The sequence below is a fragment of the Bidens hawaiensis genome, unplaced genomic scaffold, assembly GCF_021521415.1.
Source record: "Bidens hawaiensis isolate Kalapana, Puna unplaced genomic scaffold, B.hawaiensis_p1.1 tig00005104_1, whole genome shotgun sequence".
NCBI lineage: Eukaryota > Viridiplantae > Streptophyta > Magnoliopsida > Asterales > Asteraceae > Bidens > Bidens hawaiensis.
This window is the reverse complement of record NW_027491326.1, coordinates 451,861-465,419: the sequence shown is the minus strand read 5'-3', so window position 1 is coordinate 465,419 and position 13,559 is coordinate 451,861. Positions and strand designations below refer to the sequence as shown.

Below are 13,559 nucleotides of genomic sequence, written 5' to 3'. Positions count from 1 at the left end.
GGAGAGCCCGTGGGTTATGACGGTAAACTCAATTTTGAGTTCATTGTTATGTTCAAAGCAAGGATTTAACAAAGCCACATTAACATAGGTTAAAGTGAAGTCGAATATGCATGTTAGCAACTATTAATGGTTAAACTAATATAATCATCGACTCTTTTTAAGAGATTATGTAAACATGAATATAGTCCGATGAACGAACAATATAATACATTTGTTACACTCGATTGTTTGTAATACAATCTGTATTAAGATGTAGATAAAATTAGAATTAAATAATCATAAAACATATCTATGTATTTAAACCTTTTACCTCTTCTTGCACCAATTTGATCCAACACATCTTCATGTATAATTTCAATCATCGCAGCCATACGCCTATGAGTCCCTGAGTTACAAAAGAACCTATTACATATTTACATTAGTATCAAACAAACTGATGATTAAAAGTAAATATATAATATAATAGAATACTTAATCTAAACCCGTAAGCACTAATGTAGCTCTGACACCAAAAGAACCAAGGCTAGTCTCATTCTCTTCCCACTCGCACTAAATATCTTGTTAGCAGCCAACATCAATTCCAGTTTTCTGCACCAACAATCTACGACACAAGCAACATAAAAATTATATAATTAGAATTCTCAAACTTTAAGTACCTAAATCTAGCTAGCAACTTATGACACACCTCCAATTCTAATTCCAATACACAATGAACAACCTTGAATCTTTAAGGGCCTAAAGCTAGCAAATTTGACACAAGAAAGTCAAAATTCAAATATTCAAATTCACGCCTCAATAGACACAAAACTTGATAAACGATAGTTACCTACTGGTTATTTGTTATCCTATTTATTTTATGGTTACCGTTTGACCCATTAGAATGAAACAAAAGGTATCACGTCCTCTCCCTACAATCTCCAAAATAAAAGACACTAAACCGAAACGAAAGTACCTGGTCCTCTGTTTACGGGGGTACTAAACAACACTATATCATTACCAATAGACTTATATAAATTAAAAATTTAGCATATCTAGCCCTAACCTGATATAAAACCATCAACATTAGGAAAAAAAAGGAAGACTTCTCAAAGTCAAGTAGGCTTATCATCTACTTGTCCTTGAACAAGACCACCTTTGCCCTCTAGCGGCTTCAGATGCCTTTAACCACTTTAAAAGCTTCAAGTGGTTGCTTTTTCATGACTTTTTTGCAACACCTGCCCACACTAAAGCGTTCTTCTATGCCATTCAAACATCCTCCCTAAGCTCATCCGCCTTTTGAATAGCATGAAAAGCATATTTAGTTGTTACAGTAGTAACTCTTCTAATTACGTTAGCAATTCCTTACTCAAACAAAAGAGCAAACGATTTTTCCTCGCGTGTATTTGGAATATGAGTCCCTAGTTTTACTTAAAAATTTAAATTAACGGATTTAATAAAAAGTAATAGAAAATCATTAATTTTTAAAAACGTGTGTACCGCCATAGAGTCAAGCAAATTTGGACGATCATTCTTCATTTAATGATCAACCAATAAGTCCACTCTTCGACCAATAGCAACAGTCCTAACTGGAGAAACACATGTACTCAAAATGAAATTTTAGTATATTTTGCATAATAAAAAGTTAAAAATTAGCATCTATTTCAAACCACTTACTTCACTGAAAAATAAACGCATACAGTTTACTTGTTTTGCATCAGCAAGGCTTGCCACCTTTGCAGAAACCTCCAGCTCATATTTAAACTTTTTCTTTCACAATTAATTCGATTCTTGAAAGGTCTTCGGGCTTGACGAGCTTCCATTGCTAGAAGCCAAACCTTTGTTTTTTTGGACAAACAATAGATCCTCTTTGGTCAACGTGAGTCACGAGTACTTCCTGCAAATATATTGTATTGTTAGAAATTTTAAACTGATTAGTTAATGTGGCGGTAAGATTTATCAAAATGTCGACTTTGGATTACATGCAGAGCAAAATTCAGCATGTGGGTACATGTATGATTACGAGTGATTTCTCGATGCCTTTCATAGTACACCTAAGCAAAATTCTTAAAAAATGACGGACAAAGGAATCATGTGAATGCTCAACACAAGTAATTTGTAATCATATTCAGCAGCCTACCTGCCAATTTGATCACCCACATGGAATCAAGCCGACTGACCACTAACTTTAGCAAGACGAATAACAAAACCACCATAAATTTGAACGTTAACCACTTCAAATGTTCCAAATTTGCCTCCAATTCGTGCAGTATCAAATATTTCCAATCTAAGAAAATCCATTTAAAGTTGTAAAGCTAATAATATTGTGCAACGATTTCGCAGCACATTATTCCAATACTAACCTGACAACTTTGTTCAACAAAAATAACTTATGCTTTCAAGAATTATGTCGAAATCATCACGAGCATCAGGATGGTCCACATACTCAGAGCCTGTGTAAATGGCTCTTATCACACTTTTGTGGTTGTGAAATTGCTCAAAATGTAAGCATTAGAGTAGTGCTGAGCTGGCAAATGGAAACAAACGAACATAACACGCTTGTTTATATACCTTATCCCCTGTGAACTTGAAACTGTCATTTGTTATAGACACCCCTTTCTTATGCAGTGCAGAGGTGGCATATGCATCCATTACCGTTATAACAGCAGCTTGTTGCAATAGTATTACATTAGTTATATGAACACAAAAAAGATACAAACAAGAAAATTGATGAAACTTATTAAAAACCCATATTTTGGGAATTTGTGTGTGTCTTGATCTTTTGCTAGCTTCATTCATAGCAATATTAATGTCTTCAACATTAACTACCAACCCTCTTTCTTCTACCATCAACTGGAATAAGAAAAGTATACATTAATAATACAACAAAATTTGTAGAAAATAAATTATTTAAATGAAGTTTTCACCCACCTGAGTCAAATTTAATGGGAATTCATAGGTATCTCACAAAACAAATGCATCCAATGCATAAGCATGGGATTTGTTTTTAGATAATGAAAACAACAATATAATTGAAACATAAAATGAAAGTAAAACTTACTTGTCCACTAAATTTTCCTTAAACATCTTGAGCCATCTTCTTAAACTTCTTCATTCCCTACACTTATATTTTATAAACAAGAATTGAAGTTCATTAAATCACCACCTTTTTCAATCTTTTTCAGTTTAAAATAAAGCTTACATGAAGTAAAGTTCTTTCAAAACTTGCTTCCACTTCAGCTATAATCTCTCTAATGTGTGCCTCTCGTTCTTTAAGTTCGGGAATAACATTGCCCATTACATCCACCACAACCTTTGCCAACCTAATTCCATCATGACAATAAAATATTATAAATTACAAATTTTACAATATACAATATACTATTACTGTGACATATACCCATTGATAAATTCCTTGTTCTTTAATGCTTTTGTTCGATAACATACAACACAGCGCATAATGCACCTCAAAACATACCTATGCCCTTCATTTCATGTATAACAAAAGTATTATTCACAAAATAATGGCTTTTTGAAATTATTAATTTAAACTGGTAAAATGAAAGGTTTTTTATCAACCAGGATGAGAACCATATACAATGGCAAATTAAAGAGTTTTGATGTGGTCAGCAATAAATTGGTACCCCATGTCGATTCCATCTTCTTCATGTCGACCCACTTTTCCTGAATATGGGCTAGCACAATTGCCTACATGATAGTCAAAGAAATGCATATGAATTAAAAAAAATGTAATATACAAAATCGCTTTAATGATGCTTATATCACATTATCGGTTATAACCTGCTCTGCATAATTGATGTCCAATCTTTTAAAGCCCATTCCAGCCTGTGTTTGGACTTTGGCGGGCAAATGGTTTAAGGAACCATCAGCTTACTTGTTAAAGTGTCAAGTTAAAATTTTTCATGCATCAAAGATAAAAGCTTTTTACCTGATTAAACACATTCTTTCATATTTCAATCAATGTAGGGTCATCGTTATCTGTTACCAACTCAGCAACTTCATGAACACCAATTGTCCTAACACAATATTAAACAAATTAATATAATGTTGTGTTTGAAACAATAAGAGCGAATGAAAAACTTAGTTTACAACCAAAAGACAGAACTCATGCAGATAGCAAATATTAAAGCTATATGTCTCTAGCTTTATTATCAACAGGATGACCCAATTTCTCATCATCACCAAAATAAGTAGCATAGATTCGATTAGTAGGGAGGTTTTAAATCTGTACATCGATACAAAAGCATAGACAAACATTAGAATTTACGATAAAACTTAAGATGAGAGTTAGTCCAACTTCAACAAACGAAAATTATGTTGCCCTAATCAAATTTCAGGCTTAGAACAGTTCAAGCAGATGGCATTGAAATCGATTGATTACCTTAAACCATATGAGAAGATGAGAACCAAGCCGACTTAAATAGATATCGGCAGCTTCATCATCAATGATACGTTTCAGTTTAATCAGTGATTCGAATTTCGTTTCAATCCATAGATGAGAAATTATGGGCATTAAATACGCCAGAGATAGATGAGATTACACCGGAGACTTAATTTAAGAGATGGTACATATTATAAATAATTCATAACATGATTCAATTTCTTGTGATGTCTAGTAAACTCATTAATGACATCACCGATCTTCACCGCAAACAACAAATCTAGTTAGAACATCAACAAAATTAGATTGCAACTTAAACTTTTTTATGAAAAGCAATTATTTTCCGGTACCAAATGACCAAAGATAGGTCCTTTCTCTAGTAGTAGGCACCTACCTCTTTCTTTTTCCATCGCTAGGTAGTATGTGGAAAACACATCACTTAACGCAAAAGATTAAAAGAAAAATGAAGTTTATGGCTTTAACAAACTACAACTAAACGTGCAAACATTCAACGAAACATTCAAACATATTATTCATAATGTTTATTCGCCTGTTTTAACCCTCAAAGACCTTCCTGCCAGATCTAGATCGACATTTTAAAAATTTATCGCACATTAGCAAATTGTTTTTAATCTTTTGATCGATTCTTGTACCATCGTAAAATAAGTTCGTGTTATACACCAAGAAAGATGTGTTATATTGTTACGCGCTTACATGTCTCTTTATCTTAATTGAATCATTCTAGATGTCCTTTATAGCCGACTCATGTTTTTTCTTGAAATTTTTCTTTTATCGTCCAGTTGGACACTTAAATCTAAGAACCTATGTGGCGCACTCCAGATAAATATCGTCAATTAGATAGTCTCCGTATTCGTATTTGACAACATTCATGGAAAATGAGGTGTCGGGTGCAACTCTGTCTATAACGCTATCAAAAATAGGGGACAGATTTATCACAACTATATCATGTTTGCATCGTTCATCCCAAAAAACGCATGTCATGCCCAAAGATCAAATGATGCAACCTCCTCAAGAATAGTTGTCGCACCATCATGATATTGTCCTTGCCAAACAACTTGGCATGCTTCCCAATCTCAGTGTGTGCAATCGAGGCTATGAAGCATCCCGGAAAACCGTGTCTTTGTTGATGCACCTCGTATATATTTTGTATGTCACTCTGAGTCGGCCTCTTTAAATATTTTTTATGATATAGTTGAGGAATACCAAATATTAATAATTTTAACAAAGTTTATAAAATTTACACTTAAAATAAGAAGGTTTAGAAATAAATAATTAACATGATAATAATACTCACATTCGCAGAACGTGTGAAGGGTTTCACGACCCACTGTCTCCGACAACTGTAAATACTCTTCCATGGCATCGCTCGTAGTTCCGTACGCTAGTTGACCTTACTTGACATATCGCTTGATTCTGATTCTTGGGTAGATTCTCGGGAAATATCTTGAGGTTTAGCTTTGAAACTCCTATCAGCAGGATCCAGAGCCAAGAACGTAGCTACTCTTCCCTTGACACAAAGATCAGGGAGAAGAGCAAAGTTGTCCACTGCAAAAAGAAAAGATATAGATCAGAATAAGGATAAGGTATAATCAAGGACTTATCAAAGGATCCAGGATCCTACCCTTCCAGATCCACCTGAAGGGTAAACTATCCCCACCAGGGATCGAGTCTCTTCTCACGAAAAAGAGATGGTTCGTCCAAAAAGAACCATTTTGGGTGGTTTTATGTATAGGAACTGGTTAAAGAGGCTCGGATTTTAAAACAAATTTGCTAGAACCATGGGTTACTAAAGAATATAGAAATGAAAGCTCCGAGAGACCAAACTCCGCTGAAATAAAATTAAAAGAAAGAATAAGAGAAGTAGGATACCTGCTTTTCGCTCCACTGGTTTATGAAGAATGTATAATAATAGACGGCAAATATATAGCGGGAAGGGGAGTTCTCAACCCTATATTATAGCTATGTGATGATTAGTATTTTTGGCATGTCAAATCTCACATATTTTGCAGGGATTTGAATTTAAAGGCAAAATGACAGCTGTGATCTTATCACAACTGCCATTTAGGGATCACTTGATAGGCTCATAAATTTGATGTCGTGAATATATTATCCTGGCATATGTTCTGGATCAGTTATCCTTAGCATGTGTTTTAGATCTTGTCAGGATCAGGTTTCCTTAGTACTTATTTTTTATTACTAATTATTGTTTTTTTTATGTTATTGATATTAACGTCAGTATAACGGCCAACGACAGAGTCCAACCTATTATTTCGCCATTAAAGTCATTAAAGGACGTGGTCAAGTATGTAACAACTATGTGGAGTAACGGACTTGATTAGAGGCGAGAAGTTAGGGATTTCAGTTATTAGTTTGTGATATCTTATCTATATAAAGAGGCTATGACAGTAGAATATACAATACACACACCTGTAGCGCGCGCACACACACACACACACTTAGAATTCTCTCTTGTAATCGCTGCCTTAGCTCTCGCTTTGTACTACATTACTTTGTTTTACTAATATTATCGGTGACAGACAATTGTCATCACCCGGGCTTCTAGTTTGTTCTGATGATTGAATCATACTCTAGATAGTGAGGACTGGTTATGAGTTATGGAAACAAGTTGTGAGGGTTCATGAATTGAAGATTTCTACGGTTTTGTGCCATGTTAACATAGTATGTGAGGATGATGTCGGTAGAAATCAAGTTGTGTGATTGAACGGTGTAATGACGAGGTTTAATATAGGAAAAAGCTTCATTTGGAATTAAGAAAGATGATTATGGAAAGTAATTTTTCATTGGTGAAGGGTTTAGGCGGTTTTAGAAAGTGGGTGGTTGAAAGTTACAATTAAAACCACTGTTTCAATGAAACAACGACTAGTAAACCTAAACAACTGTTGAAAAATGAAACAACTTTTGCTTATTTTTTATCAGTATTTTTAAATAAAACTGATTCATCTTTTTGAAAAGTACTTATTGACTTTAGTAGTTTGAGAAACAAATGTTTTAAAGAGTTGTTTTCATTATTTTTCTCAACAGCAGTTTAGAAAAACAGTATTTTTGAAACCATTGATTAATAGTTTAAAGAAAATTGATCAGTACTTTTGAAAAAATTAGTTTTCCGTTGTATTATACACCAAAGATGTATAAACAGTCTTTTTGAAAAGTTTTTTAATACATTTTTATTAACAAAATTCAGTTGCAAACAACTGTTTTGATTTTTCAGAAATGATTATTCAAAAATTCAACATTCTCAATCTGTAAATCAGTGTTTGGAAATTTAATGAGTCAGTGCATTTGTAAACACATGAGCTAACTGATTTTTGACAAAAACATGTTCCATCGAAATCAAACCTTCTCACAGAAATATCTTATGAACTAGTGTCTGATCAAAAATTGTTTGGTCTTCGAATGGTGAACTGGATTTTTAATGATCTTCAAAGCAACTTCACTTTCCAATTTCAATGATGTTTTTAAAGTTGTTATCCCATAATCCAGTAATTGGTTTTATAGCCAAAGTAGTTGAGTTGTGCAACATGCAACAACCATATGCTTAGGTTCAGCAATTGAGTTTGACAGAGTAGTTTGCTTCTTGCTCTGCCAAGACACCAATGCATCTCCAAAGAACTGACATCCTCCAGATGTTAATTTTCTTGTCATTTGATGTTGCTGCATTTTGGTGTATCAGTAATCCATAGTTTTATTGTTAGTCGTGTCTGTAATAAACAATAGTTTGTGTTTATGTTTTGTGTTTGAACGATTGGTTTAGAAGCGAAGTTATGGGTTTAGCGAAGTTGTGTTAACTTCACCTATCTTTTAATAGGTGAAGATGTGTAGTATAGAAACACATCTTCGGCCTAGGGTTCAAAGAATTTTTTAGTCATACGAACGTGTGAAGTGCTTTACCGTGTATTAAAAGATATTGAAATATTATTAAATACAAGTAAATGTTTGGTTTGATTGCTTGTTCTATTATTCTTGTCATTACTAATATTTGTAAACAAGCACTTAGGGGATTCTGCATCCTTTGAGTTTGTGATATCTTTTGTAGCGATCCATTCCATGGACCAACAATAGGTATCAGAGCGTAATGCTCTTAATTGTGTGATTCAGGAGTATCAAACGAGTATTACGGATAGAACAAAGGATTTGGCACAAGTTTTATGTTCTAAAACACCCAAAAATTCTATATCTAGCCTATTTTCACCTTACAAACATCCCTACAATACCCTACACTCCAAAACTAAACCATAAAGCGAAAAACCAATCTTTTCAGCCGCCACAGTGAAGTTGTCGATAGGGTTTTTGGCGAAATTACAAGTTAGGCGAGATTGTAATCCCAACGAAGTTGACTCTTACTCCTGAACAAGCGAAGTTGACCATTTTGGATGACTAGGCAAAGTTAATTAACTTCGCCTACTCTAAGACAAAGGTGAACTCAAGTACTGTTGGACCTTAAACCTTTTAAAAAAACAAAAAAAACTTTATATTATTAACATGACGTCTCTAAATATATCTGAACTGGTAAGGATGGAAGTTGAGTCAGGTTCTAATACGAAAGCACTTAAGTTACTAAGAGGTACCGACTTCGTTCAATTAAAAGAGTGGCAAGACGCCAAGATGTGGGTGTGCATTCAAGATGGTTATATCCCACCCACAGCCACTTTCAAAGGAAGGGAACAATCAAAGAAGTAAAGTTAGATGGAAGAAGATGAGAAGAATATGTATAAAGCTAAAAGTAAGGCTTTAGCTGCAATTACTATGGCACTTCCACAAGAAATACTCCATAATGTTTCAAGAGATATGCGAGATGCATTGGAAAGCAGATATGAGGGAAATGTTTCTATAAGAAACTCAAATACCAAATTGTTAAAAACTCAGTTTTCAGTAATCAAGTACATGAAAAATGAGACGTTGGATGACACCATCACTCGCTACTACCATCTCATGTCTGAACTTGACAACTTTTATATCAAGGTAGATTAAAATGAGAAAGTTTAAAAAAAATCTAGATGCACTGCCAGAAATTTTGATAAGTATGAATTCGATTATGCAGTTAATAGACTTAGAGGGTATGAGATGAACATGAAGAGAATGGGAACAGTGACTTATCAGGTACATGATCCATCTATGTATGGGGCCAAAGTTTCTTCAAATTCAAGCTTTGAGTCTGCAACATACTACACAAGAAGTGGAAATGAAAAAGGAAGTCCACAGGTTGTTGTGATTTATGATGGAGATATTTGCTTCGTATCTAGAGGGGTTACTCCCAATAAGGTCAAGGAAGTTCATATGGATCATCAGGTAGTCCACAAAGTGTAAATTGCTCGTCAATGCCTATGAGCATTAAGTTAGCTGAACAACAGTTCGCCCTATTTGCATCTTTCATTTCATCATATGAGAACTACATTAAGGGAAAGATAGTGGATCCAACAACGTTGGATGAAGACTACGATCAGATTGACACAGATGACTTAGTAGAAATGGATTTACAATGGCAAATGACAATGATTGTGAGAAGAGTTAAGAGGTTTAAGAATAATACTGGAAGAAAATTTGTAGGTCGAAGTCCAAGTTTTGATAAATCGAAGGTGCGTTGTTACAACTGTCAGAGAAACCGACACTTTGCTCGTGAGTACACAAATGCAAGAGATGAAAGAAATTTGAATGCACATACGGGTAGTCAGTATGGTGGTAGAACTGAGGTGAAGGCTATTTTATCTCTACAGAACGGAGGGTATAATTGGGATGTGAAAGTTGAAGAGGTTAATGAGTAGGCTCATGTGGTGAAGTTAGTCTTTAATAAGGAAGATGGAATGTCGTTCAATGGAAGTGACCAAACATACATGGCAGAACTCAGTGATCTGCCGTCTGAGATAAATGTAGAAGAGTCATGTGTAAAGTTTCAGATTCTAACAAACCAACTAAATCAACATAATAATCAAAATACTGAACTAATAAAAGAGATAAGTGTTTTGGACAAAAATCCGCTAAGGATAATGTATCCAAATCTGTTATGTGAGGTTTAGTGCTAAAATGATAACAACGATTATATGAACGAAACTGAGATGAACACAGCGATGTGATTACGAGGGAAAAAGCCCTTAACCTAGATAGTCTTACTCCGGTCAAAACTTATCCAGGTAATCGTTGGTAAAATAACTCCGATCAAGGATTAATTAGATAATCTTTGGTCGAAGTACTTTAGTCAATGATCAACAAGGTAACCTTTGGTCGATGAGTATATGGTTATCGTGGTCTCTGGCACAAAAAACCCCCGGACGGTGAAAACTATCACCGTCAATTATATTAATAAACAAAAGATGGTTACACATGTGGTGGAGAATCTGATCGAGATTACAAAGAAAGCTAGTGTATAGAGAGAATAATTGCTTCTGCTCTAGTGTGTGTGTAAGTACATGTGTGTAGTTGTAACCTAATTCGATTATAAACTCGATATTTAAAGGGAATAACAACTAACAACTTTTCCTAAAAATCCGGAAGTCTTCCACTAACCACTCCATGACTTTGACCACGTGCCTATAGCCATCCAATAGCGAATTAAGTGGAGGACCAGGTCTAGGAACCGTTAATATTGATAAATATCAACATTCATATGAGAAACAATCGTTAACAGCACCAAATACCGAGGATCCATGATCCTGACATAGATCTGGAACTCTTTAGAAGGATAATTGATCCAGACACGTCTTCAAGAATAACATATCCTCAGTACTCAGTTATTTGTGACACAACAAAAAGTCCTATAAATCCGCCATTATCCCCACTAAACGTGTTACAGCCATTTGACCACCTGCTTGACAAGTTTACTAGCGAGATATCCGGTGGAATAAGTCTTGACGCCGTTATACTTATTAAATAACAACCTACACACAAGAAACAATTGTTAATAATATCACGTACCGAGGACCACTGATCCTGACAGGATCTGTCTAAGGATAACTGATCCAAGAACATATGTCAGGATAACGTATCCACAACGTCAAATTTCCGTGCCCTAACAATTGCCCCCAAAATGGCGGTTGTGATAAGATCACAACTGTCATTTTGCCTTTGAATTCAAACTTCCTGCAAAAACAAATGAGATTTGACAAGCTAGACATAATCATCAAATATCTATAGAGTTTCCTTGGGAACTTCCTTTCTGGCTATATATCCGAAACCTCTTATTCTTCCTGCAAATCACGAACAGCTAGTAACACATGTTTAACCAGGATAGATGGTCTATATTTGAACGGTGAAGTCCGGGTTAAAACTTTTAGTTAAGTCCAGGTGACTTATATTTAATAATAATTGAAAGCTTTTGACTATTCTCTTGTTACTTGTTATTTGAAAGTTTGTCTGATATAGCTTTAGACTTGTTGAAATTTTTGAGAAATATTCTTTAGTAAAAAGTTTTAAGGATAAAATATCATTGCAAAAATAAACCAGGATCTTAAATCCTTATAAAAATAGATTGAGAATAATGAATCTTGATATCTATGAAGATATAAACTGAAATCAAATAAGTGTAAACCGATAAACAGAAATCATACCGTAAGGTCTGGTTAGACCTAAGTTACCATAAGTATTGATCCTTTTGCAATCCTTATAAAACTGAATTAAAGGATTTTGAATCCATAAGTATTGATCCTTCGGTGATCCTCAGAATCTAATTTATGATACCTGATGCAAATAACTTTCGATATTATCTGGAATTAAACCCAATAAACCGGGGACAAGCCCACAAAAAAACTGGGGACAAGCCCAACAAACTGGGGACAAGCCCATAAAATAAACCGGGGACAAGCCTAACAAACTGGGGACAAGCCCATAAAACAAACTAGGGACAAGCCCATAAAATAAACTGGGGACAAGCCCGTGCAACTGGGGACAAGCCCGTGTAATCTGGGGACAAGCCCGTGAACTGGTGTTAAACTGGGGACAAGCCCAAATACTGGGGACAAGCCCAAACTAGGGTTGGCCCAAAGATACGGATGTCAACTGAGGACTCGTCCAAACCGGGATTTAGCCCAAACGTGAGATAACGTGAACACGTTATAAACCGGTGGTATGGTACGTCTACCATAAATCGTAGGATCCTCCATATAGCCGGAGACAACGAAATTGTCAGCCACTAAGCGTGTACTGGTCCCGCTGCCTCGAACTATACGTTGGATAGCGTGCGCAACTGGCGATCGTGAGAAAGGTGAAAACCTTTAAACCGTAGGGGATATGACCATCGGGGGTCATATCCAATCGTGGGCAAGGCCAACGGAAATAGCAATGTACCTTAAGCGTGATGGAGAGGTGGCCAACCTCTTAGACATTGAACCTCTTATTGAAATCTGCATTGTTACTTAAAAACTTGGAAAGACAAATATTAAGAATACATTATCCTTAAAATAACAAGAATATGAAATGAATAAGTGATCAGATAGATATTACCAATTTTAGGATCCTTGATCCTAGATGGATGCTTGATTTTCGAAGTATACTAGATCCTGACTAGAAAAATACTTTTTGAGATGGATAGCATTCCATGCTCTGGGTAACCTGTTGCCTTCCATAGTTAGCAAGTGATATGCCCCCTTCCCAACTTCTGACTCGATCAAGTAGGGACCTTCCCATTTGGGTGCTAACTTTCCATCTGCTAGATTAGTTGTGTTTTGGAAGGCTTTCCTCAAGACTAGATCTCCTTCCTGAAATATTATGATCCTTGTATTCTTGTTGTATGCCCCAGCTACCCTTTGTTGATAAGCTGCCATTCTGATCTTGGCTAAGTCTCTGAGTTCTTCTACAGTATCCAAGTCTTCAAGAAGGATTTCTTCATTGGCTTCAGGATCACGGATGCTCGTTCTTGCCGTAGAAACCACCATTTCTGTGGGAATTACTGCTTCTGATCCAAACACCAATGAGAAGGGTGTCTGGCCTGTTGCTTTTTTGGGTGTAGTTCTGTCTGCCCAAAGAACATAAGGAAGTTCTTCAGCCCATTTTCCTTTCTTGGATCCTAGCTTTTTCTTTAGATTATTGATGATGATCTTGTTGCTAGACTCTGCTTGGCCATTGGCTTGAGAATGAACCGGAGTTGAAGTAATCATTTTGATGCCCCAACTGTCACAAAAGTTAGTGGTTCTCTTCCCGATAAACTAGGAAC

General features: G+C 35.4%; 1 pseudogene; it reads right to left on the bottom strand.

Moving 5' to 3' along the window:
* Positions 1-1,245: 1,245 nt before the first annotated feature.
* On the bottom strand, positions 1,246-4,216 carry LOC143628932 (alanine--tRNA ligase-like; annotated as a pseudogene).
* Positions 4,217-13,559: the final 9,343 nt, after the last annotated feature.